Source organism: Cyprinodon tularosa, unplaced genomic scaffold, assembly GCF_016077235.1.
Source record: "Cyprinodon tularosa strain WSP-4 unplaced genomic scaffold, ASM1607723v1 ctg355, whole genome shotgun sequence".
Taxonomy (NCBI): domain Eukaryota; kingdom Metazoa; phylum Chordata; class Actinopteri; order Cyprinodontiformes; family Cyprinodontidae; genus Cyprinodon; species Cyprinodon tularosa.
Window position 1 is genome coordinate 692019 of NW_024039069.1, and position 22414 is coordinate 714432.

Consider the following 22414-nt stretch of genomic DNA (forward strand, 5'->3'; position numbering starts at 1 on the left):
TATTCCCATCCAGAGACTATGTTAATCCCACTCTGCATTTCCTGCTGGAGAAACGGATCCAAGTGTCGGCAACGCATCTGTTTGATTTTCAGTTTGATGTGTTTATTGACTCCTTACTAGCTCCTGGGAGGATGCTGTATTGTTTTTAGAAATAGAAATGTTGTTATATGTAAGTACTAGACACAACTCTATTAACAAAGTGACAAAATGAACAAATATAAGGCAGACTAATTATGTAAGGCTGCTGTGATAGCAGTAATAACATATTGCTCTGGCTCCCACTTTCTATGAGGCACCATATTATGTAATCTATAGTGCAGTGCACTTTAATGACCCAATCAACAACACCACAAGGGTACAGAGATGGTGTGCTATTCCTGAACAAACAAAAATGACAATGCTCCACTTGGACCAAAATTAAACAATTGCTGAAGGGGCTGTTTAATTTTTGGCACCTTGAGCATATTAGGTTAATAGTTATTTCAGCAATCTCTGTGAATATTAGATAATAGTTACAGAAACTTCTAGAACTCTCTTGTAAACCAAACAATAAATCCACTTTATATCTAAGAGAAATTTTTCATTGCAAACCTGGAAAAAAAAAATCTTGAAGTCTTGACCAATCTCTCCGTTTGCACCAACTTAAACATCACTGGTCTTTCTGTAGTTCTTTGCTAGTTTTTGATCGAAACAAGGCAGAGGGGCTCTAAATAAATTTTTAGCCATGTCTTAGACAGAAAGTAATTACTGTAGTTCCTATATTTCCCCGATGTCCTTGTCACTGCAGCTTACATTATGCTTTGAGACAAACCATTCAAAATTCTCTAGAAATATTTTTATTAAGGTTTATTGGGATTGTCATGTTCTACACTTTAGAAGCAGAAGTGTGATGTTCTTATGCAACAGCAAATCCAAATCTTAAACAAAATCAAAACGTATTTATAAAATGAATCTATAATTAGACAGATTTTCCAATCATAGCGACATTTATGAGATTTTAGCAGATTTAGTACTTAATTAAAATAAAAAAAATGACTAAATGAAAGTTTTGCCCTAATAGGGACAAAACTCTAGTTCCCATCCTAATAGGCTATTGCTGGCACAATTACAAGGTAATACTGTATTACAGATATGATACAGAGGCAAAGGAAAGTAAGATATAAATGACATGCTAAAAGACAACCATGTGTAGCAAAAAAAAAAAAAAGAAATTAACAAGTAGAGTTTTAGGCATTATTGCATTATTAAGTTTTAGGCATTATTAAAAACTTGACAAAAACTCTGACTGACAAAAGTGTTGAGGGGTGGAGAGTTCATCTCTGTTTGTCAAGTTCTAGTTTGGAAAGAGTTCAGGTCTCCCGAGGTTCAGCCAAGGTTTTCCAGCAAAGATGGGGGTAATTACCAAAACTACACTATTGTGAAGAGAAAACACTAAATGACCCCAATACATAGGCCTCATCAAGGAATTAAAGCATGCAGTTAGGTTCCCTCTTGTGTATATTATACAGTAAGGCTGCAATATCCTAAAGCTCTGCATTAAGAGGTCAGTGTAAACATGTTTTAAACAAAGTGCTAATTAAAGACATACCAGTAAAGCCATGCAATTATGTAGTGAATAGTACTGTGTTGAAATCTAAAAATTTTAATTATATATATTTATATATATAGATATATATATATATATATATATATATTTAGATATATATATATATATATATATATATATATATATATATATATATATATATATATATATATATATATATATACACTATATTGCCAAAAGTATTTGCTCACCTGCCTTGACTCACATATGAGCTTAAGTGACATCCCGTTCCTAATCCATAGGGTTCAATATGACGTCGGTCCACCCTTTGCAGCTAGAACAGCTTCAACTCTTCTGGGAAGGCTGTCCACAAGGTTTAGGAGTGTGTTTATGGGAATTTTTGACCATTCTTCCAGAAGCGCATTTGTGAGGTCGCACACTGATGTTGGACGAGAAGGCCTGGCTCTCAGTCTCCGCTCTAATTCATCCCAAAGGTGTTCTATCGGGTTGAGGTCAGGACTCTGTGCAGGCCAGTCAAGTTCATCCACACCAGACTCTGTCATCCATGTCTTTATGGACCTTGCTTTGTGCACTGGTGCACAGTCATGTTGGAAGAGGAAGGGGCCAGCTCCAAACTGTTCCCACAAAGTTGGGAGCATGGAATTGTCCAAAATGTCTTGGTATGCTGAAGCATTCAGAGTTCCTTTCACTGGAACTAAGGGGCCAAGCCCAGCTCCTGAAAAACAACCCCACACCATAATCCCCCCTCCACCAAACTTTACACTTGGCACAATGCAGTCAGACAAGTACCGTTCTCCTGGCAACCGCCAAACCCAGACCCGTCCATCAGATTGCCAGATGGAGAAGCGCGATTCGTCACTCCAGAGAACGCGTCTCCACTGCTCTAGAGTCCAGTGGCGGCGTGCTTTACACCACCGCATCCGACGCTTTGCATTGCACTTGGTGATGTATGGCTTGGATGCAGCTGCTCGACCATGGAAACCCATTCCATGAAGCTCTCTGCGCACTGTTCTTGAGCTAATCTGAAGGCCACATGAAGTTTGGAGGTCTGTAGTGATTGACTCTGCAGAAAGTTGGCGACCTCTTCGCACTATGCGCGTCAGCATCCGCTGACCCCGCTCCGTCAGTTTACGTGGCCTACCACTTCGTGGCTGAGTTGCTGTCGTTCCCAAACACTTCCATTTTCTTATAATACAGCTGACAGTTGACTGTGGAATATTTAGGAGCGAGGAAATTTCACGACTGGATTTGTTGCACAGGTGGCATCCTATCACAGTTCCACGCTGGAATTCACTGAGCTCCTGAGAGCGACCCATTCTTTCACAAATGTTTGTAAAAACAGTCTGCATGCCTAGGTGCTTGAATTTATACACCTGTGGCCATGGAAGTGATTGGAACACCTGATTCCAATAATTTGGATGGGTGAGCAAATACTTTTGGCAATATAGTGTATATATATATATATATATATATATATATATATTTTTTTTTTTTTTTTTTTTTGAATCAGTACAGTCACTTTCTTCTTCCACTAGAACATTTGTAATATTTGGAAGTGTGTAAAACCCCTGTTCCAGTTCTCAGTTCAGTTTATTACCCCGTGACTTTCTAATCGTCTCGCTCTAACAGTTCTGGTATTTAATCAGAACTCATTCGAAAGACATGTAAAAATTTATAAATAATAACAAAACAACAATCAAAACTTTTCTAAAATAAAGGTAAACTCATGAGCAGGCTTAAGTAAATACGTGAACATCTAAAAGAAATCCTGGACCACCTTTGATAATGTAATCTAATAACAGCTGGGTGTGACTTTTTTCATGAAATCAAGTTTCAAAACCATGCTGCTTGTATACTTTTTATCAAGATGTGGTTTGATTTTGTATTCTAATAATTTGTAGAAGCATATACTATGAATATTCATTGTAGATACGTTCAAAATGTTGCGATTCACATCTTTATAACAAAACTATATGCTATATTGGTTTGGTATGCAGTTGTGCCAACATAGCATAAGTAAAAATATGCATCAAGTTTATTGGTAAAACTAAGTAAGATGCAACATTCTGTTGTAAAATGTAAAAAAAGAAAGAAAGAAAGAAAGAAAGAAAAGAAAAAATAGTTAAAACTATAAAGGTAGGATTTCCAGCGATTACAAAACTCTGCTGTCAGTGAACAGATCTTTGAAAAGCAATGTAGAACTTAGCATGCGCTCTTTTAACTGAATTACCCAGTGGAAAAAATATGTAGCAGCATGCAGGCATCACTGGTTTTGGGGTAAATCAGCTGACCTCTAAGTTGGTCATGGATAGCATCCAATAAGCCCAAACTCCATGTATGGCATGAGATGCAAGTCAGAGGAATTTCTGTCTATGAGAGAAGATTTTCCCAACACGTTCAAATTCATGCAGGTACACATGATATATTTGGCTATAATATTTTTTAAGTAATTTAAACATGTTTTATCTTTAATACGGTTGCAGTCTTATTAACGATAATATTAAAATGGACATTTTCAAGTGTCTATTGTTGTATAATCAACCTATGCAATCAATGATTATGCCTCCTTACACTATTTTCAAGCAATTTAGTTCTATACTTTGAACTGCTGTGCAGTTTTACCAGCAGATAATGAATATATTAAAGAACTTGAACTGGGAGTTATATATATATATATATATATATATATATATATACACTATATTGCCAAAAGTATTTGCTCACCCATCCAAATTATTGGAATCAGGTGTTCCAATCACTTCCATGGCCACAGGTGTATAAATTCAAGCACCTAGGCATGCAGACTGTTTTTACAAACATTTGTGAAAGAATGGGTCGCTCTCAGGAGCTCAGTGAATTCCAGCGTGGAACTGTGATAGGATGCCACCTGTGCAACAAATCCAGTCGTGAAATTTCCTCGCTCCTAAATATTCCACAGTCAACTGTCAGCTGTATTATAAGAAAATGGAAGTGTTTGGGAACGACAGCAACTCAGCCACGAAGTGGTAGGCCACGTAAACTGACGGAGCGGGGTCAGCGGATGCTGACGCGCATAGTGCGAAGAGGTCGCCAACTTTCTGCAGAGTCAATCACTACAGACCTCCAAACTTCATGTGGCCTTCAGATTAGCTCAAGAACAGTGCGCAGAGAGCTTCATGGAATGGGTTTCCATGGTCGAGCAGCTGCATCCAAGCCATACATCACCAAGTGCAATGCAAAGCGTCGGATGCGGTGGTGTAAAGCACGCCGCCACTGGACTCTAGAGCAGTGGAGACGCGTTCTCTGGAGTGACGAATCGCGCTTCTCCATCTGGCAATCTGATGGACGGGTCTGGGTTTGGCGGTTGCCAGGAGAACGGTACTTGTCTGACTGCATTGTGCCAAGTGTAAAGTTTGGTGGAGGGGGGATTATGGTGTGGGGTTGTTTTTCAGGAGCTGGGCTTGGCCCCTTAGTTCCAGTGAAAGGAACTCTGAATGCTTCAGCATACCAAGACATTTTGGACAATTCCATGCTCCCAACTTTGTGGGAACAGTTTGGAGCTGGCCCCTTCCTCTTCCAACATGACTGTGCACCAGTGCACAAAGCAAGGTCCATAAAGACATGGATGACAGAGTCTGGTGTGGATGAACTTGACTGGCCTGCACAGAGTCCTGACCTCAACCCGATAGAACACCTTTGGGATGAATTAGAGCGGAGACTGAGAGCCAGGCCTTCTCGTCCAACATCAGTGTGCGACCTCACAAATGCGCTTCTGGAAGAATGGTCAAAAATTCCCATAAACACACTCCTAAACCTTGTGGACAGCCTTCCCAGAAGAGTTGAAGCTGTTCTAGCTGCAAAGGGTGGACCGACGTCATATTGAACCCTATGGATTAGGAACGGGATGTCACTTAAGCTCATATGTGAGTCAAGGCAGGTGAGCAAATACTTTTGGCAATATAGTGTATATATATATATATATATATATATATATATATATATATATATATATATATATATATATAAATATAAATATTTTTCAACAGATTTATATTAAATATGCATATAATTTTAGAAAATACATATGTCAAGAGTAGTATTGTCATTGCTATTTTTTTTTTGAAAATTCTAAAAGGCATAGATAACTATCCATTAAAGGTTTCAGCTCTTAATCTACTTTAATTTAGAAGTGTGCAATGTATGGGGAAATGCCAATATTTATGCTTGTTTTACAGAACAGAAGTATAATGTTTCTGTCTTCTGTACTTGTTTTCTTAATTGGCTCATATCCTACCATCACTTCCAACAAGCTGAACTGTCATCCAGCTCCAATCCTCTGAAGCCATACACAGAGTCAGCTCTCAGCAGCTTTCTCATTTCCAGTTTTCCAACAGGCACCGGTAATTACCCATTAGACATCTGGACAAAGTTTCCCTCTAAGTGCAGTGACACCTATAACTCTGTTTGTTTGCATTTGACAGCTGTAATCAAATTTGCTGACTGTTGGGGAAGCACAGAGCAGCTGTTAACTGCTGGATAATCTTTCACAGTGACAGCGATGCACAGACAGAGTCACCACAAAGCTACCCTATTCCTCAGTTCTGCACTCTTTCCCAGTATGCACATTTCGTGATAATTTTTAAAATTCAGTCTAAATGCTAATTTGAGTTTGATCGGAGTCTTGGGGCTCCTCTCTTTAAAAGACTAGATGAATGTCCTTTTTCTGATTTCTTTCCTGTATTTTGCTTAAGTAACCCTCTATTCTTTTGTAGATTCCTTCAGAGGCACTTGTTCACCTGGAGGCCTAAGCTGCAAAAGTGTTACACCCATGTTATAAAACAGCTAATAATGAAGATCCATGGTTCTTAGGTATATTTCGGGACACTACTGCAAGAATCTCAAACTCAGGTGATGAAATCAACTAGGTGTTTTATACCACTTTCATCTGTATGTTGCTTTTCCAGACTTGTTTAGTCAGCCATAACAACATTGAAATAAGCGGCTGAATAATTTATGGTTCTAAGTAAGGGGAACATGGAAAAAGGGTAAAGGAAAAAATATATTAAAAAAAGTCCAGAGGCCAGGACAAGTTGGAGAAATGGAGCTAAGAAATGAATTTCTATAAGGAAAGGAAGAAGCCCCAAAAAAAGAAGACACATGCAAAGGAAGAACTAGGTTGGAATAAAAATATTGGATCTAATCAGAAGTTATTTTGGTCCGTGTCTTGTTATGCTATTGATTTTTAATAAATAAACGATCCCAGTACACATTAGGATGACAACAGTTAAAAATCTCTGCCTAAGACAATCCCTGAATTTGAAGGACCAAAATGATGGAGGAATAAAAAAGACGTCATTATTTTCAATAGGAAGAACTGAAAAACGGAATGTATTCTTTTAGGTGGAATATGATCAGACATCACACAACATCTCTCTGTGTTGTTCTCCAGTCTCATGTTTAGAAGCCAGGCCACACGTTCATGAATGTCCATATGATTACTGTAGCTAACATTCAGGACTTAGCCCCTTCTTGCCTGTAAAATCCTAACAACAAAGCAATTTAGATTAGGAGCAAAATGGCGGAAAGCCTGTCCAGCAAATCATCACGTGAACTTGAAAATGGTCACTTTCCAAAGTAAAGTTCTTCTGCTAACAGCACTGAAAAATTATGAGATTATTAATAATTCACTATTCGCATAATTCACTGAAAAAAAAATTATCCGGAAGGTGATGCTGTTTTGCAAAATATTTGTCTCTTAGTCTTTAGTAATATGGGATCAGAGAATAGAACATGTTGTAATATGTATTACCTTGGAAAATTGTGTTTGTCTCTACAGTATGTGCATGTAGAAACAGAAAATTGTTTAAATCAGTTTTATAGAGTTCTCCTGTAAGTCCATTGTGCTTTTGTTTGGTCAATGGTAATGATTTCTGATTCTGCATCCATCTTCTTTTCCATCCTGCCCATTTAGCTGACTTTTCATTACCTGCTTCATTATATTATGGGGACCTAAAACACCCAGGGGCAGATGTTTACGTCAGCTGGCATTTGGCTCATATATTGGCTTGAACTGAATGTCAGAACACTCAATAACAGATGTTATTACCTGTTGGCACATGGACTCTGAGTAGACATAAAAAAACTGACCTTTCATACAAACTGACTCTCCAGCTGTCTGTCTTACTGTCTGTCTATTGATCTCTCTGTGTAAGTCCACAGGACCATTTTGAGTGCCCTGCATCAGGACAACTCAAAGACCTAAATAGAGGAGGCCATAAAACGCTGCTGCACTGTCCAAAGTGCACAAGCAGACTGACTCACAACCATATAAACTTTGTCATTCAGGATTGTAAAATCTATAACCAGAGAACCTCTCACACTAAAAAAACAACACCTTTAGAAATGCTGTAATGCAAATGGCACCCTCTGCTAGTTGCTATGTATAAGCAGTTGAGCTTTAATAGACACTATAAAGAGGAGAGTAGAAGGAAGACAAATGTTAGGGAATGTCAGGTTGATTTTACTAGAAAATTCCACAGGTTGAGGTTATGTAATAAGTCATCCCCTTCTGTGTGTCCTTGAAAACAATAAAAAAAAACATTACAGAGCTCCTTTTTCCTTCAAAACAACCAGTGGAAATCACTCATATCTGGGCTGGTAGCAACCGTAGAGGAGGAGCTGTAAATAAAATGCTACTTATAAAGTGAAAAAAGAAAGACTGGGATTTTCCTCCTTACTAACATTTCCTAGTCTTGTGTCAAATCTAAAGTATCATAATTAATAATAAATAAACAAATAATAAATATTTCAGTATCGTTGTATAGACCTTGAAGTTATTCATTGATAGCAGCATGAAAAACTGATCGTTTCACAATAAAACTTGGAGAGTAATACAATGTAAAGTAAAAACAGGTGGATGGATGGATGGATGGATGGATGGATGGATGGATGGATGGATGGATGGATGGATGGATGGATGGATGGATGGATGGATGGATGGATGGATGGATGGATGGATGGATGGATGGATGGATGGATGGATGGATGGATGGACAAACTAAAAGACGGGCAGATAGTACTCACACCAAAAAACAATTCCTTGTCTAATTTTAAAGTAAAGAGTTGGAAAACTTCCACTGTGGGTCAAAATTGTGGAAATAGCAAAGAAATAGTTTGGTTGTTTTTTTTCTCTTACTTAAAAGCCCACTCATAGTCTAATAGAAACATCAAATGTCATCATAGTTCACATTACCTTTGTGCAAAGAGGTTTGATTGCTTTCTTCAAACTCACGGGGAGCACATATTAATCTATGCCTCAGGCAGCCTGATAAACTTCTGGGATGTTGGTCGGTGAGAAATCTGAACAGGAAAAAAAGTTTAACATCCTTAGAATTTAAACAAATCAAAATGTCAACTTAAAGATCAATCTAAGCAGGAAGATGAATTATGCCCCCCAGCAAAAGGCTGTCGCCAAACAGTTGTTTGTAAACTAAAAGCCCAATAAAGACTCAACCAGAGCACACCATTAAAAATTGACATAAAGGCCTGTAAAACACAAAGTGGATCCACAGACACAAGGAAACTGTGGGGCTGGCTAAACCACAGCCAGCATGCATTCCAAATCCCATTAGCCTCACTAGTTGTTACTGTTGACCTGCATCAAAAAGAACTGCAAGCATGTGGGTCACAGACATGCCTGCAAACAACTGCAGCTCATTAGAAACTGTTGAAAGTTTATCTGAATAATATCACCAGAATAAAAAAAAAAGGGTAAAAATATTCTGTAGTCAGTTTTGGAATCAGTTTTACAAATGGTCTTTTATTCAGATAAACTGGCAAATAAAAGAATCAGACAGTTTTCCAGTACTTACCCAACAATTTATTAAAGAAACAGAGTTTTGCTTGTATTTCAACAAAATCATAAATAAATACATATAAAAGGATTCCTACCTATTTATTTATTTCTATTTTTGTTTTATTAACCACAATTGCAAACAGTCCAATTTCAAATAAGAAAATACAGGTTTAAAAATTGAAGATATTGAGACAATAATTTTGTTCCCTAACAATCTCCTGTGGTATTAATAAAGTTTTATCTTTCTGTCTGTCTGAATAATTATGAATAAGTATAGAACGGTTAAATGTGAATACAATAAACTGGACAACAAATTCTTTAAAACTATTTTTACTATTAATACTGCAAATTCAGACAAAACGTTATCAAGAAGATACAGAAAAAAAAGTATAAACCTATTTCCAAAGGGTTGAATGTTCCCAGGACCTCTGTGACCTAAATAATTTGAAAACTAATTGGAGGGTGTTTGGAGCCGCCAGGAATTGGCCTAGATAGAGACATCTAGCGAGCACTTGAATAAGAGAGTGAAAAAAATAGATTACATGGACTGATTTAAAAAAAAAAACTGCCAAATCTCTAATATTCAACAACAAAAAATACCTAGTTAAGTATATTGTTCGAAACACCAATATAAAAAATAAAAATCCTATCAGATTTATAGTCCCCACACTGCAGATATATTAGAATCTGGCCTTAAATTACAGCCAAACCAATTTACACAGTAACAGATAAAAACCTTTAGATAAATCAAACATCACCACTAAATATCTGACTCAAAAACCATAAAAACAACTATTTTCATTGATTTCAGACAGAACTATTCACATGCTTGTATTATATTAAACTGAACTTCCAATATTCACCACTGTTCAGCACCAAGTACCTTTTTCCTCTGATCACAGAGCAGCCGGCTTGCTTAATCTCGCAATGAATCCTGGGTAAACCAAGGATACCGAGGATACATCGGACCCATCCTTCAAATTGGGCAAAAAGAAGGACGCATTTTAAGGCCGCATAACGAGGAGTCTTGGAATCCGACCAGACCTCGGCGTGGCACTATGACGTAATTGTCTTTCAAATCTGGCCTTCTGAGGATGCATTCAATGAATTCGAACAGAGCCATTAATTACCATTAGAACCGGCCCACAGGCCACGGCCGCTTGTGTGTGCTGCTGTGACTTTGCAGGCTACCATTGCATTGTGGGGAATATAGTGTTGGTGTTTTGGGGGGGTTTGAGCTAATCCTGCAGGTGGTCGAAATGGACACATAGGGGTGGAAATCGAAAACCGGTTCCTGTTCAGAACCGGTTCCGTGTTTTCCAATTTCCATGGCACTGTTTGGCAGCTCGCTTTACGATTCTCTTATCAATTCCAGGCCGTATCAGAGCCTAGCGCTGGGCAGAACGAATTAGGTCACATTTATTTACGCAAGTTACACACACGGCATTCACTCAGCAAGTATGGCATGACAAGGCGTAAGTCTAGAAAAGCAAAAGAAAAAAATGGCACCCCATCGGGTTAAGCGATCAAAAGTTTGGCTTAATGTTAAGGAAAGAAAGATGACAACAAGGTGCTTTGCAATCATTGCAAAGTGGCAATTGCATCTGTGGAAGGAAATACATCCAACATGCAGAAACACCTGCGCACACAACATGGCATGTATTTTAACGAATGCCATGTTTTTTATGCTTACGGACAGAAGCTAAAGTTACGACCAGCATGGAAGGCAACTCTGGTGGTAAGTAGCTAGTTTTATATCATTAGCTCTGCTTAACGTGATTCCAAGTAAATCATATACCATTTCTGGAAATAAACCAATGTCCTATCTCTCTTTGGGATTATTAAAGGAGTGTGCCTTTCTCATTAATCCAGCCAATCATTGTTAATATTTTTAATTAGAACTACTGATAGCTTGAATTCTTACATGATTCTAGCTATTGCAATGGATGTAACTAAACATGCGATATACAGTAGTTGCTCCGCAGTTCAGTTTTTGTACAAGACATGATTTTTTCTTTGAAGGAAGTATTGTTTTGCCTGTGTGCCATAGATTTTTGTATTTTATTTTATTTATTCATATTTTTCAGTTGAATTGACTTAGGGAAAAATGCAGATAAGTGCCATAAGAGAGAATACAACATATATTTTTTCTATTTTTACTATTTGAAAGCAGTGATTGGTTGGATCATAGAGCAGCTCAGTAGTGCATCTTCGGTTTATAATACATGCACTTTCATATGTATGTATCTTAATACATTTATCAATATAATAAAAGTTTATTAATAATATTGATATTAAAATGTTGTTTTTACAAATGCAATGTGTTAGGTCTTGGTTCAATAGGCTATGTTCATTTCAAACGTTTTAATAAACATTTAACCAGTCCAGCCCTCAGCATGTAGCAAATTTGTTTTTTTGGCCCTCGGTATATTTGACTTTGACATCCCTGCTGTAGACGATCTACCAAGTGGGTAGTTTGTATGGATCGTTCCATAAATTTCAGTTTAATACTGACCGACCAATCATAGGAAATAACCGGTAGTGACACATTTTCTCTCCTGCGTTCATGTTTGTATGTGTAGTGGTAGTCACATGGAGAGCCATGCCTGAAAGCCATGGAGAAGAAGTTAGTCGCTAAAAAATCAAAACCTCTACTTCCACTACATCACTGTACTTTGATGGCCTTCAGTGTGATGGAACGGAATTTTGTTCAACGTTTGCACATTACAGTTCCCAAGAAGTGCGAAAGTTTCTAATTTAATATTTCAACACTGAATATGTGAAGTTATCCATTAAGAGAAAGTATTTGTGGTTGCAAATGTATATGAAATAAAATTTTCATCTCATATTGTTTGTAGAGTTTTAAATATTAAGGTATGTACAGTAGGTACACATATGTATGGCTCTAGGCTCTATGATATGTCCTCACTTGTTTCTTTGTTTTTTACTAATAATTGAACTTAATGGATCTCAGACTGGAGAAATTCACCTCTGCATTTGACCCATTACCTTGGGGAGCAGTGGGATAACACTGAGCTGTGCATGGGGAGCAGTGCGGGGTTAAGGGTCTTGATCAGGGACCCAGAGTGCAGGCTGTGGTGATCAAAATACTTGCAACCTTCTCAGAGCACAAGCACACTGCTCTAAACACTAGGTCAACGCCTCCCTCTACCGGCTTTCTGTCTATGAAGTTGTTTCCAAATCTTTAATATAGTGCAATAAATCTTGTATTATGAAACCACTTCCTACCACATTGGCTTAGTGATGATTTCTTAAATGACCTCAATTCACCTTCAAGTGTCAGAGATGGTGTTATAAGTAATCTATCTACAAAGCAATGACTGCCTATTTGGTTACATTCTTTATCTACTGAGAACTGGAAACTTGGACCAATAAAAGCATAAAATGTTTTAATTATCCTGCCATACCAGGAAAGCTTTTATGAAAGAGAACAAATAGGGTCATTGTTGCAGGTGTTTTATTGTGACCTCACAGGTGTGCCAGCAAAGACAACTGAAGTATCCTTTCTCAGTGAGACAATTACCTTGTAAATATTGTTTCACTGTGAGAATATTTAACTAAAAACACAAGATAATCTAATAATTCCAGCTTGTTCAAGTAAATGGTTGTCTGAAATAAAATAATTTTAATTAGGTAATCATGTTTGCTACAATATTATTTCGGATAAACACATTAACCTGATAATTGGTGCAATTTTGCTGCACCCACTGTTAAAGTCTTTGTGTTTCACTCATCAGGTCATGGTTCGAGGAGGCAGCACTCTCCGTGGAGTGTCCTATACTTCCCTCTCCCCAGACAGATTCTTCAGCTCTTTTGGGGGTAAGCCTGAAGCATCCCAGGGTCAGACAAGAGATGTAGTCCCTCCAGTTTGTTCTTAGCAGTCCCATGGTCTTCCTACTGGTGGGATATGCCTGGACCCCAACGGTCCCCAATATATTTCAATTCCAATGCAAGAGGCAGTACCTCTCCTTTGACCTCAAGAGGGTAGCCAACCAAATTTTTCAAAGCATAGAACAATAGCTTATGATGTGGAGACGCTGATCTCCATCCTGGCCACCATTCACTCACCTGCAAACCACCACAGATCATGCAGTAAGTCTTGGCAAGAATAACCTAGCAAAACCATGTCATCCATGAAAACGATGGATGAAATCCACTGGTCCCCAAACCAGATCACCTCCAGCCTTTTGCTGTTTTGATAGTTTTCTATCATGAAATGAAAAATCTGTGAATATAAAACCTTTTACTTTTTTAAGACATTTTGTTCTTTTTTGCTGCTCCCTAACAATTTGGATCAATGATCTGCTCATTACCCAGTTTAGCCAAATTTGAGCTGTCAAATTGCCCTTTTTACCAGCTCCACATCACTCAACTTGATTTGGGAACCCTTTCATCATTTAGTTTTCCTACTTGGCACCTGATTTTTTTAGGTAATGGAGTGGAGGGGGAGTAAACAAAGCCAAACAGGGACCAATGTTTGGTAAACAGTTTATTGATTGGCCATTTGTGTGATCAACTCTATAATGACGGCAGCTAAGGGTGAGAAATTAAAGGAGATTGATGCAAAAGTGAAGATAATGGTCCTATAATAATTGAGAAAGTTTTTAGCACATTGGAGTGAGAAAAGGTTAAAAAAACTAAAACGTACAAAATTAAAGACAACAATGGTGAAACCAAGGTTTATGTGAACCCCGTTTTAGGTTCTAGGAAGCGTGAATAGAAAATAAACCTCAAAAATGCTTGCTTCTCAAACATTTTCACACATATTGTAGGGCATTTTCATTGCTTTGACATTATTCCACATATTGGATTTGAATAGGGTGAGTGGCCGTCTAGTGGTTAGGGCATAGAGCTTGAAATCCTGAGGTTGTAAGTACGAAACCCACTCCAACAGACTGCTACTCTGGGTCTCTGAACATGACCCTTGACCCCTGATTGCTCCCGCACAGTCATGGTAGCCCACTGCTCCCCGAAAGGATGGGTTAAATGCAGAGGTAAATTTATCCACTGTGAGATCAATAAAGTTTAATTATTATTATTATAAAGGTTTATCTAAACATGCCAGTGTCTACAATGGCCGAACATCCCTACTTTAGTCGCATCAGCCTTAAGGAAATTCCTTAAGAAGTGTTGTGGTTAATTTAGATGCAGCTTTTCAAATCAATGCGTTGGTGCCAAATAGAGAAGAAGCTCTCTCACTGAACACTCTTAATCAAGCCATAAGTGTAAAGTATCGCTCTAACTGTGTCATTAGGGGTTTTAGAATTGAACAAGCTGACTATGGCTTGCAGGGAACTGAGATATCACATAGGGATTCTTGTCATTTCTTTGAATACAGACTGATCTCAGGGTAATTTACATGGACATTCATCCCACAGAAAACAGTCAGTTGTCTTGGTTTTTTTTTTATCTGCAAAAAGACTGACTGCAATGTCTTCAGAAACTGCCTAATAACTTTAGCCAGGTTTAAAGTATTATTTTTTTTCCTCACATATTTTCCCTTGAAACTGTAAACAGACAATTATGATGTAGATCAACAGCTCACCAAAACTTCTGCTTTTATAGATGCAGTCACATCTGGCTACCTTTGAATGTTAATTCCCCTGAAAACCTTAGATATGGACATATTTATTATTATAAAAGGCTTTATAATTTTAGCATAATTCATATTTGACAACATCAGTGTGAAAGTAATTGCGGATGTGCTAATCTTCAGGCTAAATAGACATGATTTCAAAAGCATACAAACAATTTTTATTGTCTTAAAGTGTAAAACCATAGAATACCGGTTATACAGTACCTGTGTAAACACCCTGTGCAATAACCTGGTATAATGATACTACTATAAAAAAAAAAAAGCTGTCATATGTGGATGCACTGTATAGACTGTATATATGCTGTATATATACATTCCTTTGGCAAATTCTTCTTCTTTGACTATTTGAGGTAAAGTAACAAGTACATTTCTCCACTGTGAGATCGATAAAGTAAATCAATCAATCAATCTTGAAACTGTTGTACTTTTTATGCAGCATTTCCCATACATATAAAAAAAATGTCGGGCATAACCAGAGTAATTAACTAAAGAAAGGTGTCTTATATTACTATAATGAATCAAAGATTATGATTCACTATTCCTAATAAATTTGTTTTAACATATCCAGCAACCAGGAGTTTGTTCTGTTTAGCAAAACTGCCAAACTTCCAAAACATATGCAAAGTAGACCAGTGGACAGAGTGTGTCTCGGTTAAAAATAGGATGCATTACATCTGCTTGTCACAAGAGCACTGGCTGGGGTTTCAGGCTGACTCATTCCAGCTGGTTAGTAGTTGCTAACCGTCCTTCAGCTTAAAAAAAAACTAAAGCAGTGATGCAAATTCGAAATATAAGTGAGCAAATCTAGCCCTGTGTTTTATTTTTACTTTTATTTGGTTTCCCACCTTAAAACACATTTAACTTACTGCAATGTTAGTTTAAATGGTGTGATCATGTTTGCAAGAAATGCTTTCAGATCCTTCGCAATACTTTCAGCTAGACTTAGACTTTTGCTACAAAGAAGTATGGCTGCACAACGTGGCCAAAACTTTGGGACAGCGGTTATATTTATATATTTCTTGATTCAGGTCAATATATATAATATAATTCAATATTGACAACACAAAAGCTTATAAAAGACCAGGAATTACTCCAACATATGCCTGTGCAAACTTATGCAGATAATTTTTCCACATCTGGAAGCTCTTCCAATATGACATTTTACAAATAATTGAATAAAGAAACTATCTTAATTTAGATCTTCAAGCTCAACAGAATAAATGAACATATAATCAGGTGATTATCTATCTCTCCTCATATTTCAGTCCAAGTGTTCTTGCCTCTTTCAAAGTTTCTGTTCTTGCCTATTCTACTGACTTCCATATGTTTGAAAAGAGACAAACACACCAAAGCTAGTTAGTCTGTGTTCACAAAACCTTGAGAAAAAAAAATGAAAAAGAAATTGCTTGCTCTTTCCTCTTTCATTTAAAGGCTGCTCAATGTGTTGGCTATTTGCTCCAGCTGCTGCTCTGAGCATCATGCAACACTGTTTACAGATTATTTATCAGATACTTAAATTGTAGACATTTGACCGGACAGCAACTAGGTACAAGGACTGTTTTGTCATCCTATCACGGCCACCAGTCTTGTTACTAAAACTTACCCTGTATAAGCTTAGCCCATTGCTGAGTACAGCCTACAGAATAGAACGATTCTGGACGACTTGGCTACAACTCAGGAGGCTATTTATCCATTTGATTCAGTTTGTTGGGCAAAGGAAATATCGAAAAGTTGCAGGGAACCAGGCTTCAAGGACCTAAGTTTAATACCACTTAATATAGACTGTTTCATTCAATCATATTTCTCTTCCTCTATGTACTACCTAGAGGGCATGGGACATTGGAACAACCTTGTCATATCTTCAAGAAGAGCTATGGCCTACTGAAGGGAGAGTTACTGTGAACATTTTTTTTTCTAAATTGGGATTTCTGTGCCAAATATGTTAAATATATAGAAAATATAAATTATCCATAAAAGGATCCATAATAAAAATAAAACATGTTAAAGATTGCTTGTGTTCACGTACGGCAGTTAGATCCTACTATCTCCGTTTGAGATTTTAAAGCTAGGAGTACCGGAATAATGTAACATTTTAAACACTACACCAGCTACCTAATGAGGTGGAAAATGTTAAAGCTGTTCTCAATTAGGTTCTTTATTAGGATTATGTTACTAAGATAAAAAACATCAACTTTTTGGGAAAGTAATTTGCTTGTTTGTGTGCAAACGGAGATGGAAAAAGGATCAAATATAAAAAGGGTTATCAGTGAACAAGCGGTTACCAGTTTTACAGGCTTAATGTTTCACAACTGCCTCTCTAACCCCTAAAACATAAGATCTATCAACCTTTTAAAGAGAGCAGTAACTCAATAAAAATGTCAAATTTTCAATTCTAAACCACTACTTTGTAAGGCAATGAATGCTTAAGGATATAGTTAAGATTAAAAAAAATCTATCTTTAAGAAAAACACATGCTTGTTTATGTGTACATGGATATACACAAATGTGTATATAAGAGCAGTCAGAAGGAATCTCATGCAGTTGTCAGTTCAGAAGTGGTTTCAATTTTACAGGTTTTAAGTTTCACAACCAGTTCTCTGACCCGTAAAAAGCACTATGCTTCAACATCATAGAGCTCATCCTGAAGTCAACTTTAATTATGTCTACTGTATATGTTAAAACATTTAGAGAATCCCAAATAGACTTACAATTTCATTAAAAATTTTCTTTTTTACACAAATATTTGCTCTAAATATTTGTAACTCCTGCATTTATGCATTATGTTCAGAGTAATATATATCTATGACTGTAATACCATCAGAATGCTCTTCATACATGTGCAAACTTTAACCGAGGAAAACAATCATGAAAGATGAACAAATGCTGCTTTATTTTTTGTAAATATTACCGATTTGCTTATTTCCCTGCTTAGTTTCATTCATTTGTTTTAGGCCATATTTCTTTAATCTCAGAGAAATATACATTTAAGTAGATACAAGATAAATGTTTTATTCCATTTATAAAGAGAAAAAATTACCCCCTCAAAAATAGGTTTGTGCAGAGTGTGACCTGGGGTTCAGCGCAATAAACACAATTATGACAGATCAAAGGAATAGGACTGTGAATCTCCCAGAAGTGGAATTTTTCCCTGCAGAAATATATGAGTTGTGGATAAAACAAAGTCAACATGCTGCTGCTGATGCCACCAAGGGGAAACATTCTCCAAAAGCTGAGAACTGTTCTGCTAAGACTGGGTAAATATACTTTTTCTATTATTATTATTATTTCCTATTCTTTTTTTTTTTTTTTTTTTTTTTTTTTTTTACAGTGTCCTGTCTGGCGATGTGGCAATAAGAATAATTGTCTTGAGGAGATAAAAGGGAAATAATGATAAAACATTTTTAGTCTGCTTCATCACCTGCAAAGAGATGTAAAAAGAACAGCACAACCAACGGACATGGTACAAGACATACAATAAAGTAACACCTAGATACTATCGCTTAAGTATAAGTATAAGTAGTATTATTTAATCTTATTATTAATGATTTAATCTGACATGTACTCTGTGTTACCTAAAGATAAGAATATGGGCTTTCTAAGTACCTGGAACCAAGTACCTGTAGTTTCACCAGCCTCTACCGGTGAAAGCCAGCTTATCTAAACCTTCTGATCAGAACCCGAAATTTCGTTCAATACAGCTCTCAAGAAATTTCCATTTCTAAAGTGCAGCAGTGATAAAATGTAAACATGGTGATCAATGTACACATAAGTGATCCAATGTAAACATAACACTGGTATATGATTAACAGTTTTTCCAAGATTTTTATTTTATTTTTTTCCCAATTTATTCGACATTCAGCAGTCTAATGGCACTGCGGAAGAAGCTGTTCTGGAATCTGCTGGACTTGCATCAGATGCTGCAAAGCCCCTTCCTAGAGGGCAGCAGGGAGAAACAGTCCATCGTGTGCTCAGGTGGGCAATTTTATGGGCTCGGGACACAGCAGCACTGTGATTCAATTTCTTTTATGGAGGGAAGATGAGCCCTGATGATCTTCTCTGCAGTTCTCACTACTCTCCTCACTTTCTTCCAGTCTGCAGCATTGCAGCCTCCACACCACACAGTGAGACTGCTGGGGTTTGTTTCATGAAGCAGGTTTACCGAAAACTAAGTTGTCTAAACCTGAAAACAGGGAAACTCTGACTATTCTTGTTCACAAAGAGAGTTTATTCAACCTCTGTTTCAGTTGCCGCAGTAACTCTCTCTAAAGCTTACTTGGTCTCGAGCGAGTTTTCTTCAGAAAACTCGGAGTGCCCTCTGTCTCCGCTCTCCTTAGAACCAGGTCTGTTACACACATTAGGTTTTAAAAACAAACATTGCATGATTGGCATTTTTTTTACAGAGAATCAAATATTTATAGGGAGAGGATGCTACAAATCAGTTGACAGGACATGAGATTACTTGTTTTTTGTTTGTCTAATATGAGCGAGATGCGGATCATTTTATTTTTATTTAGTAATATTTACAGTAAATCAAGATCACTGAAATTATTTTTTTCAGATTACACATAAATAGATTCATTAATTCCGTGGGGCGAAGTAATTATTTTAGTGTAAGAATTAGGATTCACTCGATGATACCAACCTAATGAACCTAATAGCACAATCTAAAGTACTTCTATGGGACTGATAGCTGCTTATAATGGCCATTTATTGGGATGATAACATCCGAAGCATTTTCACTTAAATAGATACATTGATCTACTAACACTCGACAATTAATCCCATAATATTTTCACGATAACAACCCTATGTCAGGCCGTTTTGATATGTACTAGTTATACTGTATATGTATTCCTAATATCTTAAAAAAAACAAAAAAAAAAACATTTTCTTTGACTAAATAACCGTTTAAAACAAAATTACATTCTCCACATCTAGAATAAACATTCTGGATGTCTAAAAATACATTTCAGATCTCCATATTCCTAATATTACTTGTCAGCATTTGTATCATTTTAAGTATAAAAAAATGTTTTTCAGATATCATAAATACATTTTCAGTCAAGCTAATAAATTTTAGAGTGGCCACTTAAAATGTTTAAATATTTCTAGAAATATAATACTTAATTCTTACTAGTGTAATTTTGTTTTGTTTCTTTTACTTTCTAAAATTAAGTTTCTGCAACAAAAATGTAATATAGAAAACATATCATTACAGTTAGGTCTAGGAGTGTGATTTTGATTAGGAAGAATCTTATTTTAGTGATCTACAAATAGAAAAACAGAGAGGAGTGATTTTAATAAATGTAAAAGCGGCCTGCCATGGTCCACTTGATATAAACTCGCGCATTAACTGGAGCAACAATCTTCTCCTTCACCATCTTCCTCTCCTTTACAGTCGTAGTGCTGTTTCTCTTTCTTTTAAATACATTGTCCTTCTTTTTTTTTTTTTTTTTTTTTTTTTTTTTTTTTGCATTTCTCCATTAAAATCTCTAGTTTCAGTGGGGTGAAATAGGCACTTCCTGTTGCCTGTTGTCATGGTGACTCATCGAATCGGTGCCCTATTGATAATGGCTTTTCATACTTGCTGCACACACGCTTAACTCTGAGTGGATCTAGTTAAAATTGGTAGTAGCCGTTGTGAAACCAAGCACTCAGAGTTCCCGAGTTTTGGCTAGATCAGTTTAGAGTTGCGGATTTGAATCTGGATTTGTTAAACCTGCTTCATGAAATGGACCCCTGGTTAGAACGCTCTCTATTGTGTTTGCATGGTGCTATGTGCACTCCCATAGTGGAGTGACAAACTTGCAGATTTGTTCATATACATGAAAAAACGCGACATATAATCAGTGATTATTAAAACAACACCTTTTTGTTTGTTTTTTGTTTTGGTTTTTTATTAGATTTCCCTTCCTGTTGAGGACACCTGTGTGCAAGATGCCCCACAGCAGCAAGCATGCAGGCTAACCTGCATAACCTTGTTTTTATGGTCATTTATAAAGCATTTAAAATGAACCAAACCACACATTGGTTAGACCAATAAGGTAATACAGTCAAAAAACAATATTCTAAATCAACATGTGAACTTATACTCCACAAATACCCATCCAGGTTTCCAAGACAAATGAACAATGAGAATTTATCTTTATGCAAAAGCACTGCAAAGGATTTGAGTCTGATATTCTTGGAGCAAAGCAGGATAACAGCTTTCAAATGCTGTTAGTGTCACTGACTGAGAAAACTGAGTGAGAAGGAGATGACATCGGTCTGAACCAAGCAGCAAGTCCTCTTTGAGCTGATAACATGGACATACTTTGTAGAGGGTTTTTTTGTTGTTGTTTTTTAACTACTTATCAATGGGCCATACAGATTTATTTAGAATAAAGCATCTTTACCTGGATGAAAAGAAGATAAAGGGCTGACTGGTTGGCTGATTTTGTATTGATTATAAAACCATATAACTGACAAGTATTGCTTTGGAAGTTGAATTGAAAAAGTAAATTTTCTGAATTAAATTATATATATATATATAAATGTAAAAGTATTTGATTAGAATAACCAAAACCAAATTTCATAGTTTGGCAGAAATCAGCATTCACTTTGGCAAATGCCAGAGGTCCTTAATATCTTAACAAGTGGCTTAATACAAATTGCACATGCTAATTAATTCCTAAAGGTATTGAAAATAAAATACATTTAAATTTTCCATTATTTGACAATATAGACAGAGGTGCTCAAGTAGCACTTGATTTATTTAACAGAACATGTATGCGCATCCAGGCCAATTTATCAATCAGGATACAATATATTATCGACAACATTTCATTTTTATTTACGAAGCAATCTGTAATATAATATATTTGCCTAACAGGATGCTTAACATCAAGTAAAAATATAGGAATGAAAAGAATTAAATACATACATCAATAAATTTATAAATAATGCAGATTTACAACATTCGCCTAAATCAAAACTTGACAAAGATTAAGTACGTAAAAATATAAAAATAAAAATATCGACAAAGTGTATTTCCGCACAATTAACACTATCATAACTTCAATAAACACTCTTATAAAAGACAGGTTCATGTTTTAAATAAGGTTGTTGTTTTTGTCTTTCTTTTTCAATTTAAATTAGATTTAGTCTTGATTAAAATTTATTTTATTTTTTTTACATTAGGAACTCATATAGGTACCATTTTGTAGCTGCTAACATCAATGACCTTAGCCCCACTCAAACTTGCGAGGTCAGAGGGATCTCTTCTGCCATCATGTTGATGATAACAGTCATCTATTAAATGTCGTGCTGAGGCTAAACAAGCTAATAAAGAAGACCTGCTTTATAATCAAATCTCCTCTAGAACCCAATTTTATCATATGATATAGAAGAATATGGG

The 22414-nt window shown here is 36.4% G+C and overlaps 1 protein-coding gene across 6 annotated transcripts in view; it reads right to left on the reverse strand.

The window, feature by feature from the left end:
• Window positions 1-22414, reverse strand: part of htr4 (5-hydroxytryptamine receptor 4) — a 224711-nt gene that overhangs the window by 168550 nt on the left and 33747 nt on the right. For 2 of the 6 annotated variants that reach the window (XM_038295429.1, XM_038295430.1), the window contains exon 2: window positions 8799-8905. The exons of the other annotated variants lie outside the window; for them this stretch is intronic. The gene's annotated coding sequence lies outside the window, so the exon portion shown is untranslated. The remainder of the gene's footprint in view (window positions 1-8798; window positions 8906-22414) is intronic. 6 annotated transcript variants of the gene reach the window in all.